Source organism: Pithys albifrons, chromosome 3 (assembly GCF_047495875.1).
Source record: "Pithys albifrons albifrons isolate INPA30051 chromosome 3, PitAlb_v1, whole genome shotgun sequence".
In the NCBI taxonomy this organism is placed as follows: Eukaryota; Metazoa; Chordata; class Aves; order Passeriformes; family Thamnophilidae; genus Pithys; species Pithys albifrons.
This window is the reverse complement of record NC_092460.1, coordinates 91325409-91339021: the sequence shown is the minus strand read 5'-3', so window position 1 is coordinate 91339021 and position 13613 is coordinate 91325409. Positions and strand designations below refer to the sequence as shown.

At 36.5% G+C, this 13613-nt stretch overlaps 1 protein-coding gene across 5 annotated transcripts in view; it reads right to left on the bottom strand.

Moving 5' to 3' along the window:
• Nucleotides 1-13093, bottom strand: part of CD36 (CD36 molecule (CD36 blood group)) — a 36104-nt gene extending 23011 nt beyond the window's left edge. Inside the window, exon 1 of one of the 5 annotated variants that reach the window (XM_071552719.1) lies at nucleotides 12874-13093. The gene's annotated coding sequence lies outside the window, so the exon portion shown is untranslated. Of the gene's footprint in view, nucleotides 1-2855; nucleotides 2965-7439; nucleotides 7512-10941; nucleotides 11146-12113; nucleotides 12219-12873 lie in introns of those variants that run through there. The other 4 variants (XM_071552720.1, XM_071552718.1, XM_071552722.1 and 1 more) reach the window with 4 other exon arrangements.
• Nucleotides 13094-13613: the final 520 nt, after the last annotated feature.

Here is a 13613-nt window from a genome sequence, read left to right as displayed (position 1 = left end):
CAGTTAACAGAAAATCTGCTCTTTTCTATTTTAAATGTCGTTGTCCATGTCCTTTTTATTCTTACCAATTTCTGTTTTTTAACATGTTGTTATCATCTCTAAATAAATTTTAAAGGAGGTATTAGTTGCAGAGTTATTATACATTCAAGGCAAAACACAGAGAGAAAAACAAACCAGAAAGATGAAGCTGAAGAACAACTCAATTGGTTTGTTCATGAAGCCCAAAGGACTAAAAAGACTTCATGAATTTCTAAATAGCAAAGCAGGTGTAGGAATAGTGTGTGTTGTGTTTTCATAATCAGTTATGAGGCCCTTTTATTAAAAAAGGCCATACAGCAAGCACTCACAGATAATGTGTCCCCACTTGTTGTTCCAAACTCACAGTTAAATCACATCTGTACCTGAGACCAGACAGCTCCTTTAGCTGCATGGGAAACCCACCTTTTGTCTGCTCTTGCACTAGCAGCAGTTTATGGCTCCCTCTTTTAACAATGTCTATATCTGTACATTTGAGTTCGTTTGGAATGTTAATAATTTCTGCCTGGATACTTGCAAACAGAATGACAAAAAGACTGCTTGCATTCTCAGAATTTCTGTACTATAAAGTCAGTCTGTCCATCCACCTGCCACCAGGTTATTCCATGTGGTTCCTGCTTCAAAATTTGGTTGTTTTGCCTGCACATATAAGGGACCTAAAAGAAGCCACATTTGTCTGAGGTTTTTGATACTTGCTAGGGACTGAGAAGGGTCACTTTAAATCTCTAAACCTGGTTTTTCTACTGGAGATGGTACACCTTATTTGAACTGCAGGTTTACTGAGTTGCTCTTCTACCAGCTCTGTTACTCTATTGTTTAGCAATAGAAACTGACAACAGAGGTGACATTTAAAAAAAAAAAAACACCACCAAAACAAATTTCTCAAACTTTTCATGCATTTTATTGCACTTTTCACAAAAATAACTGAAAGTTGATTTAACTGAATTATAAAACCACCAAGGCAATAAAGACCCTTTGATATAATTGATGGATATATAATGTGTTTAATGGCAAATTTCAAAGCAAACCTAAGTTAGAAATTCATTAGACCTGAAGAATTTATAAGTCAAAGTCACTAGGACCAAATCTCGTGCTTTTGTAGCAAGATTCAAATCAGGATTTTTCATTTGGCAAAGACAGAACTGTGATATGGTTGTGCAACTCAGTGTATAGGTGGTGTGGAAATTTGAAAACCTGCCTGCTGTTACACTTGGTAGCAAATCCAAGGAAAAGCAGAAATTCTCAATTAAACCAAATTCTGAAAAGCACATATTTCCAGTCGGTTTTTTCCCAAATACTATCTATTAAAGTAGGTTCTTTTTGAAGTGTAGAAATAACATTTTAAAATTTGAAATGGAAATTAGCCCTTTCATAAGTTTTTAAATATGTCTTTTAGGTATCATCAGACATTTTTTTCTTGACCTGCATAGTAAAGCTTTTTTAAATTCCACAGAAATACATTGTCCACCAAAATACATTTCCATCTAAGTTTCGACAAGCTTTTCTGATGTTTGTATTTTGTTTTAGGCAGACTAGGCATCTCTCATGAGCACTAGCAATAAACAGCTAGAAAGAAACTGACTGCTGACAACTGCAAATTGTAAAATGTTCACCCTTCTCCCACCAAACACAATGTAATAGCAGTCTAGACATCCCAATTTATGCAATTCAAATTATTCATTACACAACTGCAGTGAAGAGCACTCACACCATAACACTCAATTTCACATAGAACTCAACAAGCCATTCTCATCTTTCAAAACTGAAAGTAAAATATGAAGATTAAGGTAGAAATTTCCAATAACTGTGCACTTTCTCTGGATTCATGTTCAAGTGAATAATACATATCCTAAGCAGAATAGAAAGTACTATAACAAAATTAGATATGGTCTGTGAGACTATAGTATCATTTAAACATAGATTTGACTATAGCATTAATAAGAATATTCACGCCATTCTAGACTGTTAGGTATGTACTTTTCAGTATTGTTTCAAACATTAACAAATTATTGACAATGGAAATGGTCCATTCAAATCTCTGAAAAGACAATTTATAAGCAACTATATAGGAGGAGAGATGTAAATGGTTATTAAATTATTTTTTTCATTTCTTAACTTAGACTTCTGTACATGTCAGCTTAAAACAAGTCCTTACAAAACTCAAATAATTTCATCTATAGTTTCTTAATTATTCTCCAGCTATAATTGTATTTTTTAAACATTGTTTGACATGGTATTACTCCAGTTCTGAAACTATATTTTGGAAAAGCAGCATGAATAGTGAAAATTAAAATGCATTTTGAAAATTCCTGTTAAGAGTTCCAAGAATATCATATTATTTCTTTAAATATAATTCCATTTTCTCCTACATCATATGAAGGAACTAAAAATCCTGAAATTATTAAGAGATGTATTTTCATGAAAAGATTATTTCTGCTTTTTTTTAATAATTTATGTACTTTGAAATTATAGTTTGGAGCTTCTTAGCTCCAATAGAAAATGCTGGAAATACCACCTTAAAGATGCATTTCTTATAAATTCACATGACTTCAGAACAGTAGCTTCAAGAATATTAAATATCAAAAGATAAAATGCAATTGCTAGAACCAGCAATACTGAACATAAAATACCATTGTTATCATAGTAACAAAGCAGTTCACTAGTACATGAAAATTTCACTCTTTCTTGCAAACAGCTTTACAAAATCCCACCATTTTTTTTTTTGTTACAAATAAACATTTTCAAGAGCTGTCCACCAACTGACCTTTAAAGTATTTCTGAGGAAAGCCTTCTGATTTTAAATGTATCATATGACTCACCTTGAATAAGGGCAACTGATTTTTCAGCTGAACATACAAGTACTTAACACATGACTTGCATCAAGTTACCAGCAGACAAGCAGCTAAATCTCCCCACCAAGAACATAGGCTGTGAACTCTGAGCGAGTGTTTATATATTCCAAGAGACGTCAGTTCCCTCTTTATCTTTTTGCCAGAAGAAAAAGTGAAGTTGTATTGGTGCTGGGGGAGGGGGTTATTTTTACAGTGTGACTAAAAGCCACTAACTACATCGCGTGTTAATATACTTAGCAACTGCAATCTTTATCAAATTTTGATCCAAGTGAGTCAAAGGTCAAGGAGACAAAAGGGTAACTTACTTATTTGGTTCCTGGTCACTTCTTTAACATACATTTGCTTTAAAACTGCTCATGTTAGCAAATTATGACAACCAGTTCCTGACAGCTTCAAGATGCAGAATATTATCAAATATTCTTTTCTATAAGGCATGGTCTGTTATATATGTATATATGGATAAATAAAGCCTTACTACTGCAGTCATTCTCTGTCAAAATACAGACTAAACAACTTTTCAGCTTAATCACCATGATAGTGCATTTGAAAGTAATAAAAATTAGGAAATGTTAGAATATTTTTAAGGAGGCTTTTTTTCAGATATTCGATTATAACATTCCCTCACAAAATGCTAAGACTCTTCCTCTTTTACTGCAAGTTCCAACTTATCATATTCTGTGATGTTATATAATATTCTGTGATATCATCCCAGCAGCTTCTTTTTCTGAATGCATATAAAAATTACTTTTTTTACACTGCCATCTCTGTCAATGAACATATCATTCCATCACAGTGTTTATTAATAACGAACAGTCTGTCAAGCTTTTGTAGAAATATTTTCTAAATATCTCCTAATCTCAGGTGAATTAAATGAATGCATTGTTTTAAAAGATTCTTCTGGCAGCAGCAAGAGGAAGTGATTTTTACTTGGTTTAATTATAAGAGAAAAAATATTCCTAAAAATAGATTATTAGGTCCAGACTTTCAGGGAAAAGACCTGAATAGTTTGTGATTCCCATGTTTAGTATTTATTATCTGTTTTGACTAGCTGTTTGCTGTTCTGTTTTTTCACATTTCCCTGTTTGGAATTTAAGCTTTTCTGGAAGAATCGGCCTTTTTCTAATCTACTTCTGCTGAGTAAATCTAAAGTGGATGAAGATTAATGAATTTGAAGTTTTATCTTCTAGCAGAGAAGGCAAGACTGAAAGTGAGCCTTGGCCTTTTGAAAGAAACCTATTATAGGAGAGTCTGTGTACAAGGCTCAGTGCCAAAGGAAAGTTAGTGACCCTGAATAACTCCAGTTTCACATCCTTGAAAAGCGCAGTGCATTTGTTTTATTCTGTTTTCTAATTAAAGAGTAGAACTTAAGTGCTGAAAGAATCAGTCTCCCACACTATGTGTCCTATGCACTACTTTTAGGAATATTGTTGTTAATTGCTTCTATTGGACATGTCCTCGTATGATGCTCTCCTGAGGATGCTCCTGTTTGGGATCCCACAGCTTTCCTCCCAGGCTGTACTGCTTCCTCCACTGCTGCCCGTGGACACATTCCCTACCATGCTCATTTGCTCTTCAGTATATGGGAGTCAGTGAGCACCATTCATTAGGAAAATATCTACTTCTGTTTTGTTTTGTTGGAATCCTAAAGGCACTAATGAATGTAATGAAGTTCAATTTTCAACATACACATACTGGGTTGTATCAGCTAATTTTGTGGCTTACAATATCCTATTGTCATCATATATAAGCAAAATCTCTCCTAGCAGCAGTGCCTGGCAGTGAAATGAGGACTGTCTGGTTCAACTCCAGAAATCAGCTATAAGGACTGGAAGCTCAGAGAGAGGCTGTGACCTTTTGGATGTCAGTCATTTCTATTTCTTAAAAAAAAAAAATCAAAACAAACCATAAGTACTTAATGGTCCCATGTTCTCTGACTCCAAATCAGAGTTCAGAGGTTGCAGGGGAGAAAGTAGAGACAAACAGCAACAGAGCAATGAGACAAAAAACAAACAATTGTGTACTTCAACAGAGTCCCCAGTGGTGTGACAACAGAGAAACTGCCCCATCAGGAAAAACTGTCAAAAGGAATAGGGTAAATGACATTCACGTACTTGATGAAGACACAGAAAATTGCAGAAGGCAGAAAAAGAGAAATCCTCTTGTTACCTCCAAATGAAGTCCCCCCACATTTCCTGGAGTAAACATGCTGCTGAAGAGAAAATGCTAAAGAGATAAGTGTTATTCATGGCTTTTCTAAGGATCTCATAGCAGGGCCTTTTGGAAAACACTTTCTTTGGGATGCGTTCCTATGTTCTCTGAGATCCTTAAACAGTGTATGCCTCCCTTTTTTTTTTTTTTTTTTACGTTAAGATCCATTCATCAGGGTATGACATACTTTTACACTACATATAATTTGAATTTTTAGAAGGTTTACATAAACATTCCCACATTTCTGTGGGAATTCTTTGATGTACAGTGCAGTGCAGCATGATTTTCTATTCCTGTGTTTCCATTGTCATGACACAGTTTTTTACAACTACCTGTCATAAAACTTTTAAAAAACAATATTGACATTAATTCTGTTTCAGATGTGGAAATGTTAGCATATGTTAGATGAGGTTAGGAAGCAAACTAGAAAGCTCCTGTTCTGTGCTTTTTTACCCTATGAACTTTTTAAGGACATTAACTGTGAAAAAAAACCCAAACCACATACAACAAAATCAACTTTCTCATTGTTAGGTAAAGTGCCAAGTTCTGGAGCAGAAGATGAGGTTAATACCCTCAGCATTCAAAATATGATTTTGTAGAAGCTTTTGTGTACTCTCACAATTTTGAAATAAAGGTGTGAGGAATTGTGTATACCTCCTTTCTATACCAAATAAAGGGATTAATTTATTGTTTATCCAGGTCATTCTATTATTATATCATCTCATGTGACTTCTACCATTTCTACTGAAAATCCAGTTGCTATCACTTAGTGGCCCTCTGGTTTCTTCACAGGAAGTGGAGAAGTACCACAGGAAGGGTTTTATCAAGCTCAGTAGTGAAAGATTTAAATCATTCAAATACCCCACAAAACAAACAAACAAACAATAAACTAAAACCCCCACACCACTAAACAAACAAACCAACCAACCTCTGGCTCTTGTCCCCAAATACACTCTCTTTGATTCAACACACTCATGTTCACCCATGTGCACTTAGTTCTACTGAGAAGGAGAATGAAGATGAACCATCTAGAGAAGAAATTATGCAATATGCCACCAGATGAATAAGACTTACCCCTCCATGTGTATTGAAGATACTAGAAGGTATTGTTTTATAAGGAGTGAAATTTTTTATTCATGAAAGTTAATTTGATTTTCTAAGGAAATGAAAACCTTCTGTGCATCACATCATCACATAACACATGAGAAGCAGCACACAAACTATCCACTCAAACCAGCCTCGTCAATTCACTTCAACTCTTTTGCACAAGAGCCTGCCTGAGAGCGAACCTGGTTTATCTTCAGGTATTGCCCCAAATCAGCATGAATATATAACACACAAATTATAAAATAATGATACAGGACTAATATATTTTGTGTTCACTCTTTTTGCCTCATCACTTTCACAGTGACTGCTACTTTGTACCACCTCATTTTCCTAAAGGCTCAGAATAGAACTGAATTCCATAGGTCAGGAATAGTCACCTCAAATAAAAAGATGGAAGTACAAAGATACTTTAGTTGTTTCAGTTTTGCTTTTAGTATCTTATCTCTAAGGACCTTAAATAAAAGAAAGGCATAGTTTCCTATTAATAATTATTTTCTTGTTTAAAGTTATTTGCAAATATTTGTTGCAAATAAACCTATCCAGCTAAAAGCAGACATCTGACCATTCATTTCCTCCCCCCTCAATGGAGAGAAATCAATATAACTCATCCCATGTACTTTAAACACTTATCTGAGACAAGAATATTAGAATCCTAGAATCATTAAGGTTGTAAAAGACCTCCAAGATCATCAAGTCCAAACTTTGACCAAGTACCACCATGCCTGCTGAACCATACTATGAAGTGCTACATCTACTCATTTTTTTAGCACTCCAGGGAGTGCATATCCTTTAGAGGTACTGATGTCTGTCCTTTAACTGTAGAAAATCTAAACAACTGACACAAATTAGACATCTATTGATTAGAAGCCTAATGTTAAACTAGCTCCACTCAAACTCTTCAAACAGGTCTTTCAGTTCCTCTCCAGGTCAGTGCATCATAATGACAGCACCAGGGCAGCTATACAAGCTTCTGGTAAGTGCAAACAAGTTGTGAAACAAGAAGAAAATGCAAGAAGAAAACTTCAAAATATTTACCACTTGACATTCATGGAAAGTTTGGCCAAAGATTGCAGATGTGGTGTAGCATTTTTTCCCAGCTCACATCACAGACTTTTACTGCAGGTATGTCAGCCTTTAAGGCTTGCCAGTGCATGCCCTAAAGAATATTCCAGTCACCCATATCAAACAGTTTTCAATTCCTCCTAAAAAAAGAACCTCCCAAACATGCATTAATACCTGATTTCTCTTCACAAGAGCTTGGAAGACCCATTCCAAACTGCTGTGTAGCTCCTTCATTACCCACTAAAGACTCCAAGCTGTAGCTTTCCCAGATCTGTGAAGTGTTAGGACCTAAGGTGCTGTCCCTTGTGATCCTTAGTGTGTCCTGACGATATGGAAAACATCCTAAAATACCAATGGCTCAAGCCAACTTGGCAGCAGTACAGTGGAAACAGTGTGATATATTTGGCTCCTGTCACTGATGAGTTCTTCTGTCAAACTGTGTGGGGGTTCTTGAAGGGGAAAATGGGTGATGGAAGACCCAGCAGTTGCTTCACTGTTTTTTTTTTCCCCTTGAAATATTAATTCTGAGCTCTTCACTGATTGTGGCATGCATAAACTGAAGCCTTTTTCAGTCCTTAAAATCAATTTTAAAATTTATTTTCAAGTGATTTTAGCAGGGAAATAAGATGAAGAAAGCCCAAGAGTAGCAGGGGTACTGCAGACTTTGATTCTTCCCCTGCTGTGGATTCATGGGAGAGTCACTCAGAGTATACATAGGGATGATCTTAATACAAAAGAATCCAATACAGATACTGTAATGTAATAATATAGGCTTCTTTGAGTGTGAAACAGAAAAAGATATAAAAATCTGTTACTTAAATGGCTGGGTCAGTCTATTAATGCTAGAGACATTTCTCACTGAAACCTAACTGTTGTCCCAAAAATCTAGATTCATCACCTGATGTGCAGTAAGCCAATCACACACAGGACCAAGGTATTTGTTTATTCAATATTTGCACAAATTTGGGTGCTAGGTGGTAAATAGACAAAACTAGCTAGCACACCAAGCAGAAAAGATGAGCACTGTTCATAAGTTGTTAATTTTTATATATTTGGCTTATCTCATATATTCAGTGTTTACTCCTTGATTATCTCTGGTTTTTGACAAGTGGGCTTCTTATCTTGAACACCCTGGTGGTCAGCTGTGTTTGCTATTCTATTATTGTTGAGCTGGCTTTGTTAATTTCTTATCTTGAGTGTACTGCTGCACCCTTTGGTTTCTTCTTATCTTGGATGACCTGCAGTAGCACACTTTGCTTCCTAGAATTTGTTACCCCACTGGGCCTGTGACATTTGAAGCAGGTCAGGCCATAAACTTTAATAAGGCAACTCTATTGACAAAAAAAATTGCCTTAGACATCACAAGGAGGGCACAGAGATGAGCTACCAATGGTAGGAGAGAAAAATTTTAAAGCAGACATCTGTAGATCAAGAAAATTTTATAAATCTTGCCCCTACTTGGATAGATGTATGTCCCTACTTGGATATAATCCACTTCTTGCAAAATTTTTCTCCTTGGATCAGAAGTCACAGAATAATGGAGTAATTCTAAAATCTTTCACCAGTGCAATACCTGGTTGAGAAATAGTCACCAAATGAATCATCCCAGGCAATGTCACTGGCTTTGTGGATGAATGACTATGTAGTCCTTATGTTGGTTTTTGCCTACCAGCTAGGCTGTAATTTTGTCTCTGTAATAATTAAGAAGAACAAGCATACAGGGAATGTTTTCCAGTTGTGAAGACCTAAGTTTAAGGTCAAATTCTTGATGACTTCTCAAGTTTTGAAGACCTGTCAAATAACTGAAACCCTTTTATTTCAGTTCAAATGTTCCAGACCTGGAGAAATGTCCATTGTCTGAAAAATATGCTGATCTTCCTTGGGACTTTAGTTCAGCCTCAAACACCAAAGCCAAACAATGAGCCTACTGCAAGGAAAAGCCCTGCTGCTCACCAGGCCATCACAAGAAGAAAGATTTACTGAGGCCACCCCATGTTCAGGGGCAGCTGCCCAGCCCCACTTTAAGAATCAGAACTGATGCTTGACTTAGTTTCACAGGATCAAGGCCTCTGCCATCCAGACATGAGTTTTCTACCAAAAGAAAGGGAGACATAGCAAATCCTCTTGAGAATAAATATAAACAAAGCCCTTCCCAAATCAGATTTTTCCTTCCAGGGGAAATCTCAGAGACTATGGCAGTGGCAGCAAGAAGCTTGTGGAAATACTCTCAGAAAAGCAGAATTTCCCCTCCAACATGCAGCAGAGGTGCAGACTGTGGGGGTCGGGTCTTGCCCGGCACTGTGGTGAGGAAGAAATAATCTGGTACTTTAAAGAACATGTGCTCTGACTACCATGGAGTTTCTCACCTTATATAGCCTCTCCATATGGATTTGGTGAGCTAGACTTTATTTAAACTACTTGATTATCCGGAAAAATTATTATACAAATTTTCTTATAGCAAAGGATGCTTTCAGTCTTCTTTATTGTAAGAGCTATTATGATGCTCTTTTTTTGTGTGATAGAACATATTTTTCTTGAGAAGATATTTAATTACCACAATGAAAGAATTAAACAAAAATCATATACAGACAAAAAAAAAAAAACAAACCAAAACACCAAAACTGAAAAGTAACATCACTCTTGCCTCAAGAGATATCTTAGCAGAAGTTGAATTTCTAAATAGATGATGAAAAATTGTGTATTATCACTATGTATTAAGAAACATTAAAATCTATGAAGAGCAGAGCAATAGAAAAAGTACTAGCAGTGATTTCTGTGCACTAGCAGAGAATGAAAGAAGGAACTAATAGATACCCTGAACTTGTCAGATCATGTAATTTTCTGGTGCTAAGATATGACATTATTCTTTCAGACGAAAACATGTTACAGAAATATGCATGTAACCATCAATTACAAAAAAAAAAAAAAGGAAAAACATAGTTCCAAAATACTGTAATTTAACCCCAAACCCTTAAATTTCTGATCATTTTCCTTATTGTGCCAATTACATAAATGTTTCTAGAGTCTCACTTGAGGACAAACCCCCCCCCCAAAAAAAAAAAAACTAAGCAACTACAGACTACACATTTATTATGAAGATATTTTTGCCAAGTCAAAAAAACCCCACTGAATAAATATCATAGTTATTGTGTCAGTTGTTAAGAGAATCAGATTACTAAAATAGCATATGACTATGCTGTATGTACTGAGTTGATCTCAGGACTTTCATATAAAAATTATGTTTCAGCAGCATAATTATTGCACACAAGTTATAATTTTAAATCTACACATAAATGCACATATATGCCTTTTACTCTAATGAATCATTATATCATTGCCATAATTAGTAATTACTACAGTTTTTGATGTTCTTTTATAGCACAGTTATTAAGTGCATACAGCCATAAACTTGATATCTTCCTTCATATTATTTTATAACAAATTTATAGAAGTGTTTATATAATAGACTTTATATGAGAGAATGATTCACAAGCACTGCTTAGACTTATGAGCAGTCAAGCAATAGAGGCTGGATGACATCTATCTTTGCCTTTAATAACTACCAGTTAGGAGCATTTTGCAAGTTATAGGATGCAATAGGAGGCTCACAAGAAAAAAATACAATATCCACCTGTATGCTGAAAACTGCCTTTAACCCTGGATCAGGGACACATACCTGTATGGAGGGAGAGCTGCTCTCACTACTCTTGCCACCAGGAACTGAAGAGGTGCAGAAGAGCCTGCAAAGTTACCTCCTTATTCACAGAAAAATTAAGTTGCTGTAGCAACCTGTAGTAACCCAAAGCAACTCTGCTGCCCAGTGCCCTACCAGCCAGATGATCTTTCATTGGCCACAAAGAGAAACAGAAAGTTGCACAGACCTTTTAAACACCTTGATAGCTAAGCTGTCTCAAGTGATAAGGAACTATAAAACCTCTGAGCTGAAGATAATACTCTCTCACACCTATGCTTTGCAAGAAAGACCAGCTCTAAGAAATCCTTTCAGATTTGGCTTTTGCTTTTGATCTCTTTACCCTCTGCAATGCCTGGTACTTGGAGGCAATGTATCAGGTCTCTGTTGCCAATCCAGAACAGGTTTAATTGACTTTATGCTTTGCAGTAACTCTTTGTAAACAAATTCGAATCCTAGTTAATCCCCACAATCTACTGGAAGCCAAGTAAAATGTGTCATATTAGAGATAACCCTTTCAAATCTGGGCTTATTATATTTATTTACAAAAGCACAGAGACAGTTCAGGGTGAAGGATCCCAGCTGTCAGTACAGCTGTTCAAATTTATAGGACTCCTAGCAATTTCCACGGGCTGTGGTTCAGAATTTGGTTGTCTAAGTGAACATCTGAGTCAAGTGGCAGTGCTATTGCTTCCTCTGCCTGTCTTTTTGGTTCTTTGATGAATCTTTTTATCACAACAAGGATGAGACTTTTTAAAAAATTATTAAATTAATAAGTTTTAAGCACTGTATTTTTTTTTTATTTGAACAGTGGTTTGAGGCACCTCCTTCCTGACAGTTACAGTAAACAGCAGCAAGGGACAGCCTGTCTACCAAGTCCTTTCACGATTAAGATAAAAACTGTGAAAGAGAATTAATAGGATGCTGGAGGTAAGTCAGGATAACAGGAATTACAAAACTCCATCTACATGTACTAATTCAAGAGGCAGCCCATGGGATGAACCTCTTCACATGGCTTTCTATGAAATTTCTACTTCTCTAAAGTTAGTCAGAAAATTAAGTTACAAGGGAAAGGTAGGAATCAAAAATATTCCTGAAATTTGCATCGACCTGGATAGTTTCTGACCTATCCTCTTATGTAAAAGCTGTTGTTCTACCTTTGGTCTTCTTGGAGTCCTGTTGGTTGCTTCCTCTGTGGCTTTCACAGCTGCAGCCTCCAGCTTGTTGCCAGACTTCCCTTCTGCCTTCCTTTCTACATGTGCTTCCTTTTACTCTAGTTTCCTTCTCCAAGAATCTCCTCCCTCCTCCGCCTCTGTGTATATCTCTCTCATTGTCCACCCTGTTATCTCAGCAGTGAATCCTCCACCAAGCATCTCCTCTAGTTTGTCTTCTCCCCTCCCTTGGATTATCGTCTAGGGTTTTATTCCCACTTCCAGAATTTACAGCTTTCCATCAATTCTGTTCTTGTTCCCTGGCATTAACATTTATGTTTCCCCAAATCTCTCTTGATAGCTTTTTTCTCTCTTCTCCTACTACTTTTCTTCTCCCTCTGCCTGAAGTTCTGGTACATAACCTTCTCATACCATCAGCTGATCAAAAAGCTGGCTGCAAATGAAAGCCACATTTATCAGTGTTCTTTGGTACACAGACCAAAGTTTTACCTTAAAAGGTTAATTATAAATAATACTTTAAGTTTGGCAACTTAATTCTGTAGTGGTTTCATGTTTGTGTTCCTTCCTAAGCTTCAGAACAGTAAAGCCCATGGTATTTCTGCCTTTTATCTGTTCTCTGACCAGCTGTCATTCACCGTTCTTTTTGAAGTCCTTCCAATTCTCAGAAAATTATTACTGGACAATTCACCCATACACAAAGAAGCAGATGTGCTAGATAAGTAAAGTAAACTTTGTCCTATCTTACCTGTACCAGAACTGAGAGAGGATCTGAGATGAGGCTGGAAACAGCTCAGACTTCTCTGGATGCAGGGTCAGGCAGATCCAATGGCAAAGCAGGCATGTTGGGCTATACAAACCAGTGCTGTGCCCTTCCTTACAGTCCACAACATCTAGAAAGAAAATAGGATGTATCCTTCCTCTCTTTCTTATGCATTGAGAAGTCAGGGCACTTGTTAGTGTTAAGCATTTAAAAATGATCCATAAAATTATATAGGGGAAAGATTGCAGAACAACATGTCGTCATAACATGAAGCACTCCAGGCATGTTTGTGGCAAAGCACACACCCTCCATATAATTATACTCAGGCTTCTCTGTTTTAGGCAAAAAATAGCAATAGTTACTTATCGGATTCTCAAAATGGTATTGGAAAGGATTCAGCAGTACAGTCCCAAGACTTTCTGGGTAGTAACAGCCACAGGATTACAGACATGTTAAATGATCTGTCCCTCCAGCTGCTGGCAACCCTTTCTTCCGTGCTGCACTTTGCTCTGTTAGTGGTTTTCTGGATAGTTTTTCACCGGTTCTTCTTTCACAATTCCCTTTCCTACTGCCAGATTCTAACATGGACTTCTCTTCCTTTCTCCAAGCCTCACTACCAGCTCTGCCTGCCCAGCTCAGAGGTTAAATTTTGACTGTGTTAGAACAGTACCTCTAAAAGTATGTGCTCATCTCAGCATTGCACCTTCATGCAATAGGGAAGCTTT